We start from the raw sequence: 12,759 nt of genomic DNA, 5'->3' as shown, positions 1-12,759 counted from the left end.
ATATATGGTGAGGTACGAGCTCCAACTCGGTTTTACAGTGAAAAATGCTAGAACATCAAACCGGCAGTAGGAAACAGACTTAAAAACCAGAGTAAAATTTTCTCCTGCAACCCGTTCCATTTGTGCTAGATGAACGAACGTCTCTCCACATGCTCAGTTCTGAGAGATAAGTGTGTGTGAAAGCCGTCCTTCACCTAGCTTGTTGGGAACACAATGTTTCTTTTCAGTTGCAAAAACCACTCCATATATATATATGGGGAGGTACGAGCTCCAACTAGGTTTTACAGTGAAAACTGCAGGAACTTCAACCGGTAATAGGAAACATACTTAGAAACCAGAGTAATACTTTCTCCTGCAACCCATTCCCTTTGTGCTAGATGAACGAAAGTCTCTCCACATGCTCAGTTCTGAGAGATAAGAGGGTGTGAATGCCATCCTTCACCTAGCTTGTTGGGAACACAAAGTTTGTCTTCATTGGCAGATTCCACACCATACATATATATGGGGAGGTACGAGCTCCAACTCGGTTTTACAGAGAAAACTGCAGGAACTTCAAACCGGCACTAGGAAACAGACTGAGAACCCAGAGAAAATGTTTCTCCTGCCACCCGTTCCCTTTGTGCTAGATGAACGAACGTCTCTCCACATGCTAGGTTCTGAGAAATAAGTGTGTGTGAAAGCCGTCCTTCACCTAGCTTGTTATGAACACAAAGTTTCTTTTCAGTTGCAAACTCAACTCCATACATATATATGGGGAGGTACGAACTCCTACTCGGTTTTACAGTGAAAACTGCAGGAACTTCATACCAGCACTAGGAAACACATGAGAAACCAGAATAAAAGTTCCTCCTGCTACCAGTTCCCTTTGTGATAGATGAACAAACGTCACTCCACATGCTCAGTTTCGAGAGATAAATGTGTGTGAAAGCCGTCCTTCACCTAGCTTGTTTGGAACACAAAGTTTCTTTTCAGTTGCAAACTCCACTCCATACATATATATGGGTAGGTACGAGCTCCAAATCGATTTTACAGTAAAAAAGGCAGGAACTTCAAACCGGCACTAGGAAACAGACTGAGATACCAGAGTAAAAGTTTGACTTGCAACCCGTTCCCTTTGTGCTAGATGAACGAACGTCTCTCCACGTGCTCAGTTCTGAGAGATAAGTGTGTGTGAAAGCCATCCTTCACCTAGCTTGTTGGGAACACAAAGTTTCTTTTCACTTGCAAACTCCACTCCATACATATATATGGGGAGGTACGAGATCCAATTCGGTTTACAGTGAAAACTGCAGGAACTTCAAACCGGCACTAGGAAACAGACTGAGATACCAGAGTAAAAGTTTCTCCTGCAACCCGTTCCCGTTGTGCTAGATGAACGAACGTCTCTCCACATGCTCAGTTCTGAGAGATAAGTGTGTGTGAAAGCCGTCTTTCACCTAGATTGTTGGGAATACAAAGTTTCTTTTCACTTGCAAACTCCAATCCATACATATATATGGGGAGGTACGAGCTCCAAATCGGTTTTACAGTGAAAACTGCAGGAACTTCAAACCGGCACTAGGAAACAGACTGAGAATCCAGAGTAAAAGTTTGTCTTGCAACCCGTTCCCTTTTTGCTAGATGAACGAACGTCTTTCCACATGCTCAGTTCTGAGAGTTAAGTGTGTGTGAAAGCCGTCCTTCACCTATCTTTTTGGGAACACAAAGATTCTTTTCACTTGCAAACTCCCCTCCATACATATATATGGGTAGGTACGAGCTCCAATTCGGTTTTACAGTGAAAACTGCAGGAACTTCAAACCGGCACTAGGAAACACACTGAGATACCAGAGAAAAAGTTTCTCCGGCAACCCGTTCCATTTGTGCTAGATGAACGAACGTCTCTCCACACGCTAGTTTCTGAGAGATAAGTGTGTGTGAAAGCCATACTTCAACTAGCTTGTTGGGAACACAAAGTTTCTTTTAAGTTGCAATCTCCACTCCATACTTATATATGGGGAGGTACGAGCTCCAACTCTGTTTTACAGTGATAACTGCAGTAAATTCAAACCGGCAATAGGAAACAGACTGAGAAACCAGAGTAATAGTTTATCCTGCAACCCGTTCCCTTTGAGCTAGATGAACGAAAGTCTCTCCACATGCTCAGTTCTGAGAGATAAGTGTGTGTGAATGCCGTCCTTCACCTACCTTGTTGGGAACACAAAGTTTCTCTTCATTGGCAGATTCCACTCCATACATATATATGGGGAGGTACGAGCTCCAAATCGGATTACAGTGAAAATTGCAGGAACTTCAAACCGGCACTAGGAAAAAGACTGAGAATCCAGAGTAAACGTTTCTCCTGCAACCCGTTCCCTTTTTGCTAGATGAATGAAAGTCTCTCCACATGCTCAGTTCTGAGAGATAAGTGTGTGTGAAAGCCGTCCCTCACCTAGCTTGTTGGGAACACAAAGTTTCTTTTCAGTTGCAAACTCCATTCCATACATATATATGGGGAGGTACGAGCACCAAATCGGTTTTACAGTGAAAACTGCAGGAACTTCAAACCGGCACTAGGAAACAGACTGAGAATCCAGAGTAAAAGTTTCTCCTGCAACCTGTTCCCTTTGACCTAGATGAACGAACGTCTCTCCACATGCTCAGTTCTGAGAGATAAGTGTGTGTGAAAGCCGTCCTTCACCTAGCTTGTTGGGAACACAAAGTTTCTTTTCAGTTGCAAACTCCACTCCATACATGTATATGGGGTGGTACGAGCTCCAACTCTGTTTTACAGGGAAAACTGCAGGAACTTCAAACCGGAACTAGGAAACAGACTGAGCAACCAGAGTAATAATTTCCCCTGCAACCTGTTCCATTTGTGCTAGATGAACGAACGTCTCTCCACATGCTAGGTTCTGAGAGATATGTGTGTGTGAAAGCCGTCCTTCAAATACCTTGTTGGGAACACAAAATTTCTTTTCAGTTGCAATCTCCACTCCATACATATATATGGGGAGGTACGAGCTCCAACTCGGTTTTACAGAGAAAACTGCAGGAACTTCAAACCGGCACTAGGAAACAGAATGAGAAACCAGAGAAATAGTTTCTCGTGCAACCCGTTCACTTTGTGCTAGATGAAAGAACGTCTGTCCAAATGCTCAGATCTGAGAGAAAATTGTGTGTGAAAGCCGTCCTTCACCTAGATTGTGGGAACACAAAGTTTCTTTTCAATTGCAAACTCCAATCCATACATATATATGGGGAGGTACGAGCTCCAACTCGATTTTACAGTGAAAACAGCTGGAACTTCAAACCGGCACTAGGAAACAGACTGAGAAACCAGAGAAAAAGTTTCTCCTGCAAACCGTTCCCTTTGTGCTAGATGAACGAACGTCTCTCCACATGCTGGGTTCTGAGAGATAAGTGTGTGTGAAAGCCGTCCTTCACATAGCTTGTAGGGATCACAAAGTTTCTTTTCAGTTGCAAACTCAACTCCATACATATATATGGGGAGATACGAACTCCAACTCGGTTTTACAGTGAAAACTGCAGGAACTTCAAAACGGCACTAGGAAACACATGAGAAACCAGAGTAAAGTTTCTACTGCTACCCGTTCCCTTTGTGCTAGATGAACGAACGTCTCTCCACATGCTCAGTTCTGAGAGATAAGTGTGTGTGAAAGCCGCCTTCACCTAGCTTGTTTGGAACACAAAGTTTCTTTTCAGTTGCAAACTCCACTCCATACATATATATGGGTAGGTACGAGCTCCAAATCGATTTTACAGTAAAAATGCAGGAACTTCAAACCGGCACTAGGAAACAGACTGAGATACCTGAGTAAAAGTTTGTCTTGCAAACCGTTCCCTTTGTGCTAGATGAACGAAAGTCTCTCCACATGCTCAGTTCTGAGAGATAAGTGTGTGTGAAAGCCATCCTTCACCTAGCTTGTTGGGAACACTAAGTTTCTTTTCACTTGCAAACTCCACTCCATACATATATATGGGGAGGTACGAGATCCAATTCGGTTTACAGTGAAAACTGCAGGAACTTCAAACCGGCACTAGGAAACAGACTGAGATACCAGAGTAAAAGTTTCTCCTGCAACCCGTTCCCGTTGTGCTAAATGAACGAACGTCTCTCCACATGCTCAGTTCTGAGAGATAAGTGTGTGTGAAAGCGGTCCCTCACCTAGATTGTTGGGAATACAAAGTTTTCTTTTCACTTGCAAACTCCACTCCATACATATATATGGGGAGGTACGAGCTCCAAATTGGTTTTACAGTGAAAACTGCAGGAACTTCAAACCGGCACTAGGATACAGACTGAGAATCCAGAGTATAAGTTTCTCCTGCAACCCGTTCCCTTTGTGCTAGATGAACGAACGTCTCTCCAAATGCTCAGTTCTGAGAGATAAGTGTGTGTGAAATCCGTCCTTCATTTAGCTTGTTGGGAACACAATGTTTCTTTTCAGTTGCAAAAACCACTCCATATATATATATGGGGAGGTACGAGCTCCAACTCTGTTTTACAGTGAAAACTGCAGGAACTTCAACCGGCAATAGGAAACATACTGAGAAACCAGAGTAATACATTCCCCTGCAACCTATTCCCTTTGTGCTAGATGAAAGAAAGTCTCTCCACATGCTCAGATCTGAGAGATAAGTGGGTGTGAATGCCGTCCTTTAACTACCTTGTTGGGAACACAAATTTTCTCTTCATTGGCAGATTCCACACCATACGTATATATGGGGAGGTACGAGCTCCAACACGGTTTTACAGAGAAAACTGCAGGAACTTCAAACCGGCACTAGGAAACAGAATGAGAAACCAGAGTAGTAGTTTCTCGTGCAACACGTTCCCTTTGTGCTAGATGAAAGAACGTCTCTCCACATTCTCAGATGTGAGAGAAAATTGTGTGTGAAAGCCGTCCTTCACCTAGATTGTGGGAACACAAAGTTTCTTTTCACTTGCAAATTCCAATCCATATATATATATGGGGAGGTACGAGCTCCAACTCGATTTTACAGTGAAAACAGCTGGAACTTCAAACCGGCACTAGGAAACAGAGTGAGAAACCAGAGAAAATGTTTCTCCTGCAACCCATTCCCTTTGTGCTAGATGAACGAACGTCTCTCCACATGCTAGGTTCTGAGAGATAAGTGTGTGTGAAAGCCGTCCTTCACCTAGCTTGTTGGGAACACAAAGTTTCTTTTCAGTTGCAAACTCAACTCCATACATATATATGGGGAGGTACGAACTCCAACTCGTTTTTACTAGTGAAAACTGCAGGAACTTCAAACCGGCACTAGGAAACACATGAGAAACCAGAGAAAAAGTTACTCCTGCAACCCGTTCCCGTTGTGCTAGATGAAAGAACGTCTCTCCACATGCTAAATTCTGAGAGAAAAGTGTGTGTAAAAGCCGTCCTTCACCTAGCTTGCTGGGAACACAAAGTTTCTTTTCAGTTGCAAACTCCACTCCATACATATATATGGTGAGGTACGAGCTCCAACTCGGTTTTACAGTGAAAAATGCTAGAACATCAAACCGGCAGTAGGAAACAGACTTAAAAACCAGAGTAAAATTTTCTCCTGCAACCCGTTCCATTTGTGCTAGATGAACGAACGTCTCTCCACATGCTCAGTTCTGAGAGATAAGTGTGTGTGAAAGCCGTCCTTCACCTAGCTTGTTGGGAACACAATGTTTCTTTTCAGTTGCAAAAACCACTCCATATATATATATGGGGAGGTACGAGCTCCAACTCGGTTTACAGTGAAAACTGCAGGAACTTCAACCGGTAATAGGAAACATACTTAGAAACCAGAGTAATACTTTCTCCTGCAACCCATTCCCTTTGTGCTAGATGAACGAAAGTCTCTCCACATGCTCAGTTCTGAGAGATAAGAGGGTGTGAATGCCATCCTTCACCTAGCTTGTTGGGAACACAAAGTTTGTCTTCATTGGCAGATTCCACACCATACATATATATGGGGAGGTACGAGCTCCAACTCGGTTTTACAGAGAAAACTGCAGGAACTTCAAACCGGCACTAGGAAACAGACTGAGAAACCAGAGAAAATGTTTCTCCTGCCACCCGTTCCCTTTGTGCTAGATGAACGAACGTCTCTCCACATGCTAGGTTCTGAGAAATAAGTGTGTGTGAAAGCCGTCCTTCACCTAGCTTGTTATGAACACAAAGTTTCTTTCAGTTGCAAACTCAACTCCATACATATATATGGGGAGGTACGAACTCCTACTCGGTTTTACAGTGAAAACTGCAGGAACTTCATACCAGCACTAGGAAACACATGAGAAACCAGAATAAAAGTTCTCCTGCTACCAGTTCCCTTTGTGATAGATGAACAAACGTCACTCCACATGCTCAGTTTCGAGAGATAAATGTGTGTGAAAGCCGTCCTTCACCTAGCTTGTTTGGAACACAAAGTTTCTTTTCAGTTGCAAACTCCACTCCATACATATATATGGGTAGGTACGAGCTCCAAATCGATTTTACAGTAAAAAAGGCAGGAACTTCAAACCGGCACTAGGAAACAGACTGAGATACCAGAGTAAAAGTTTGACTTGCAACCCGTTCCCTTTGTGCTAGATGAACGAACGTCTCTCCACAGTGCTCAGTTCTGAGAGATAAGTGTGTGTGAAAGCCATCCTTCACCTAGCTTGTTGGGAACACAAAGTTTCTTTTCACTTGCAAACTCCACTCCATACATATATATGGGGAGGTACGAGATCCAATTCGGTTTACAGTGAAAACTGCAGGAACTTCAAACCGGCACTAGGAAACAGACTGAGAATACCAGAGTAAAGTTTCTCCTGCAACCCGTTCCCTTTGTGCTAGATGAACGAACGTCTCTCCACATGCTCAGTTCTGAGAGATAAGTGTGTGTGAAAGCCGTCCTTCACCTAGATTGTTGGGAACACAAAGTTTCTTTTCACTTGCAAACTCCAATCCATACATATATATGGGGAGGTACGAGCTCCAAATCGGTTTTACAGTGAAAACTGCAGGAACTTCAAACCGGCACTAGGAAACAGACTGAGAATCCAGAGTAAAAGTTTCTCTGCAACCCGTTCCCTTTGTGCTAGATGAACGAACGTCTCTCCACATGCTCAGTTCTGAGAGATAAGTGTGTGTGAAAGCCGTCCTTCACCTAGCTTGTTGGGAACACAAAGTTTCTTTTCACTTGCAAACTCCACTCCATACATATATATGGGGAGGTACGAAGCTCCAACTCGGTTTTACTAGTGAAAACTGCAGGAACTTCAAACCGGCACTAGGAAACACATGAGAAACCAGAGAAAAAGTTACTCCTGCAACCCGTTCCCTTTGTGCTAGATGAACGAACGTCTCTCCACATGCTCAGTTCTGAGAGATAAGTGTGTGTGAAAGCCATACTTCACCTAGCTTGTTGGGAACACAAAGTTTCTTTTCAGTTGCAAACTCCACTCCATACATATATATGGGGAGGTACGAGCTCCAACTCGGTTTTACAGTGAAAACTGCAGGAAATTCAAACCGGCAATAGGAAACAGACTGAGAAACCAGAGTAATAGTTTCTCCTGCAACCCGTTCCCTTTGTGCTAGATGAACGAACGTCTCTCCACATGCTCAGTTCTGAGAGATAAGTGTGTGTGAAAGCCGTCCTTCACCTAGCTTGTTGGGAACACAAAGTTTCTCTTCAGTTGCAAATTCCACTCCATACATATATATGGGGAGGTACGAGCTCCAACTCGGTTTTACAGTGAAAACTTGCAGGAACTTCAAACCGGCACTAGGAAACAGACTGAGAATCCAGAGTAAAAGTTTCTCCTGCAACCCGTTCCCTTTTGCTAGATGAACTGAAAGTCTCTCCACATGCTCAGTTCTGAGAGATAAGTGTGTGTGAAAGCCGTCCCTTCACCTAGCTTGTTGGGAACACAAAGTTTCTTTTCAGTTGCAAACTCCACTCCATACATTTATATGGGGTGGTACGAGCTCCAACTCTGTTTTACAGGGAAAACTGCAGGAACTTCAAACCGGAACTAGGAAACAGACTGAGCAACCAGAGTAATAATTTCCCCTGCAACCTGTTCCATTTGTGCTAGATGAACGAACGTCTCTCCACATGCTAGGTTCTGAGAGATATGTGTGTGTGAAAGCCGTCCTTCAAATACCTTGTTGGGAACACAAAATTTCTTTTCAGTTGCAATCTCCACTCCATACATATATATGGGGAGGTACGAGCTCCAACTCGGTTTTACAGTGAAAACTGCAGGATCTTCAAACCGGCACTAGGAAACAGAATGAAAAACCAGAGTAATAGTTTCTCGTGCAACCGGTTCCCTTTGTGCTAGATGAAAGGACGTCACTCCACATGCTCAGATCTGAGAGAAAATTGTGTGTGAAAGCCGTCCTTCAACTAGATTGTGGGAACACAAAGATTCTTTTCACTTGCAAACTCCAATCCATACATATATATGGGGAGGTACGAGCTCCAACTCGATTTTACAGTGAAAACAGCTGGAAATTCAAAACGGCACTAGGAAACAGACTGAGAAACCAGAGAAAATGTTTCTCCTGCCACCCGTTCCCTTTGTGCTAGATGAACGAACGTCTCTTCACATGCTAGGTTCTGAGAAATAAGTGTGTGTGAAAGCCGTCCTTCACCTAGCTTGTTATGAACACAAAGTTTCTTTTCAGTTGCAAACTCAACTCCATACATATATATGGGGATGTACGAACTCCTACTAGGTTTTACAGTGAAAACTGCAGGAACTTCAAACCGGCACTAGGAAACACATGAGAAACCAGAGTAAAAGTTCCTCCTGCTACCCGTTTCCCTTTGTGATAGATGACAAACGTCACTCCACATGCTAAGTTCTGAGAGATATGTGTGTGTGAAAGCCGTACTTCACCTAGCTTGTTTGGAACACAAAGTTTCTTTCAGTTGCAAACTCCACTCCATACATATATATGGGTAGGTACGTGCTCCAATCGATTTTACAGTAAAAAGGCAGGAACTTCAAACAGGCACTAGGAAACAGACTGAGAATCCAGAGTAATAGTTTTCTCCTGCAACCTGTTCCTTTGACCTAGATGAACGAACGTCTCTCCACATGCTCAGTTCTGAGAGATAAGTGTGTGTGAAAGCCATCCTTCACCTAGCTTGTTGGGAACACAAAGTTTCTTTTCAGTTGCAAACTCCACTCCATACATGTATATGGGGTGGTACGAGCTCCAACACTTTTTTACAGGGAAAACTGCAGGAACTTCAAACCAGAACTAGGAACAGACTGAGAAAACAGAGTAATAGTTTCTCCTGCAACCCGTTCCATTTGTGCTAGATGACCGAACGGCTCTCCACATGCTCAGTTCTGAGAGAAAAGTGTGTGTGGAAAGCCGTCCTTCACCTAGCTTTTTGGAACACAAAGTTTCTTTTCACTTGCAAACTATACTCCATACATATATTTGGGGATGTACGAGCTCCAAATCGGTTTTAAAGTGAAAACGGCATGAACTTCAAACCGGCACTAGGAAACAGACTGATATACCAGAGTAAAAGTTTGACTTGCAACCCGTTCCCTTCGTGCTAGATGAACGAACGTCTCTCCACATGCTCAGTTCTGAGAGATAAGTGTGTGTGAAAGCCGTCCTTCATCTTAGCTTGTTGGGAACACACAGTTTCTTTTCAGTTGCAAACTCCACTCCATACATATATATGGGTAGGTACGTAGCTCCAAATCGATTTTACAGTGAAAAAAGGCAGGAACTTCAAACCGGCACTAGGAAACAGACTGAGATACCAGAGTAAAAGTTTGACTTGCAACCCTTTCCCTTTGTGCTAGATGAACGAACGTCTCTCCACATGCTCAGTTCTGAGAGATAAGTGTGTGTGAAAGCCATCCTTCACCTAGCTGGTTGGGAACACAAAGTTTCTTTTCACTTGCAAACTCCACCCCATACATATATATGGGGAGGTACGAGATCCAATTCGGTTTACAGTGAAAACTGCAGGAACATCAAACAGGCACTAGGAAACAGACTGAGAATCCAGAGTAATAGTTTCTCCTGCAACCTGTTCCCTTTGACCTAGATGAACGAACGTCTCTCCACATGCTCAGTTCTGAGAGATAAGTGTGTGTGAAAGCCATCCTTCACCTAGCTTGTTGGGAACACAAAGTTTCTTTTCAGTTGCAAACTCCACTCCATACATGTATATGGGGTGGTACGAGCTCCAACACTTTTTTACAGGGAAAACTGCAGGAACTTCAAACCAGAACTAGGAAACAGACTGAGAAAACAGAGTAATAGTTTCTCCTGCAACCCGTTCCATTTGTGCTAGATGACCGAACGGCTCTCCACATGCTCAGTTCTGAGAGAAAAGTGTGTGTGGAAGCCGTCCTTCACCTAGCTTTTTGGAACACAAAGTTTCTTTTCACTTGCAAACTATACTCCATACATATATTTGGGGATGTACGAGCTCCAAATCGGTTTTAAAGTGAAAACGGCATGAACTTCAAACCGGCACTAGGAAACAGACTGATATACCAGAGTAAAAGTTTGACTTGCAACCCGTTCCCTTCGTGCTAGATGAACGAACGTCTCTCCACATGCTCAGTTCTGAGAGATAAGTGTGTGTGAAAGCCGTCCTTCATCTTGCTTGTTGGGAACACACAGTTTCTTTTCAGTTGCAAACTACACTCCATTCATATATATGGGGAGGTACGAGCTCCAACTCGGTTTTACACTGATAACTGCAGTAACTTCAAACCGGCACTAGGAAACATACTGAGAAACCAGAGTAAAAGTTCAACCTGCAACCCGTTCACTTTTTGCTAGATGAGCGAAATTCTCTCCACATGCTCAGTTCTGAGAGATAAGTGTGTGTGAATGCCGTCCTACACCTACCTTGTTGGGAACACAAAGTTTCTCTTCATTGGCAGATTCCACTCCATACATATATATGGGGAGGTACGAGCTCCAAATCGGTTTTACAGTGAAAACTGCAGGAACTTCAAACCGGCACTAGGAAACAGACTGAGAATCCAGAGTAAAAGTTTCCCCTGCAACCCATTCCCTTTTTGCTAGATGAACGAAAGTCTCTCCACATGCTCAGTTCTGAGAGATAAGTGTGTGTGAAAGCCGTACTTCACCTGGCTTGTTGGGAACACAAAGTTTCTTTTCAGTTGCAAACTCCACTCCATACATGTATATGGGGTGGTACGAGCTCCAACTCTGTTTTACAGGGAAAACTGCAGGAACTTCAAACCGGAACTAGGAAACAGACTGAGCAACCAGAGTAAAAGTTACTCCTGCAACCTGTTCCCTTTGACCTAAATGAACGAACGTCTCTCCACATGCTCAGTTCTGAGAGATAATTGTGTGTGAAAGCCGTCCTTCACCTAGCTTGTTGGGAACACAAAGTTTCTTTTCAGTTGCAAACTCCACTCCATACATGTATATGGGGTGGTACGAGCTCCAACTCTGTTTTACAGGGAAAACTGCAGGAACTTCAAACCGGAACTAGGAAACAGACTGAGCAACCAGAGTAATAATTTCCCCTGCAACCCGTTCCATTTGTGCTAGATGAACGAACGTCTCTCCACATGCTAGGTTCTGAGAGATAAGTGTTTTTGAAAGCCGTCCTTCAACTAGCTTGTTGGGAACACAAAGTTTCTTTTCAGTTGCAATCTCCACTCCATACATATATATGGGGAGGTACGAGCTCCAACTCGGTTTTACAGTGAAAACTGCAGGAAATTCAAACCGGCACTAGGAAACAGACTGAGAAACCAGAGTAATAATTTCTCCTGCAACCCATTCCCTTTGTGCTAGATGACCGAACGGCTCTCCACATGCACAGTTCTGAGAGAAAAGTGTGTGTGGAAGCCGTCCTTCACCTAGGTTTTTGGAACAAAAAGTTTCTTTTCACTTGCAAACTATACTCCATACATAAATATGGGGATGTACGAGCACCAAATCTGTTTTAAAGTGAAAACGGCATGAACTTCAAACCGGCACTAGGAAACAGACTGAGATACCAGAGTAAAAGTTTGACTTGCAACCCGTTCCCTTCATGCTAGATGAACGAACGTCATTCCACATGCTCAGTTCTGAGAGTTAAGTGTGTGTGAAAGCCGTCCTTCACCTATCTTGTTGGGAACACAAAGATTCTTTTCACTTGCAAACTCCACTCCATACATATATATGGGTAGGTACGAGCTCCAATTCGGTTTTACAGTGAAAACTGCAGGGACTTCAAACCGGCACTAGGAAACACACTGAGATACCAGAGAAAAAGTTTCTCCGGCAACCCGTTCCATTTGTGCTAGATGAACGAAAGTCTATCCACATGCTCAGTTCTGAGAGATAAGTGTGTGTGAAAGCCGTCCTTCACCTAACTTGTGGGGAACACAAAGATTCTTTTTAGTTGCAAACTCCACTCCATACATATATATGGGGAGGTATGAGCTCCAACACCGATTTACAGTGAAAACTGCAGGAACTTCAAACCGGCACTAGGAAACAGACTGAGAATCCAGAGAAAATTTTCCCCTGCAACCTGTTCCCTTTGTGCTAAATGAAAGGAAGTCTCTCCACATGCTCAGTTCTGAGAGATAAGTGTGTGTGAAAGCAGTGCTTCACCTAGCTTGTTGGGAACACAAAGTTTCTTTTCACTTGCAAACTCCACTCCACACATATACATGGGGATGTACGAGCTCCAACTCGGTTTTACAGTGAAAACTGCAGTAACATCAAACCGGCACTAGGAAACAGAGTG

This window comes from Camelus ferus, chromosome 36, assembly GCF_009834535.1.
Source record: "Camelus ferus isolate YT-003-E chromosome 36, BCGSAC_Cfer_1.0, whole genome shotgun sequence".
NCBI classification, from domain to species: Eukaryota; Metazoa; Chordata; class Mammalia; order Artiodactyla; family Camelidae; genus Camelus; species Camelus ferus.
Note: the sequence above shows the minus strand (reverse complement) of the source record.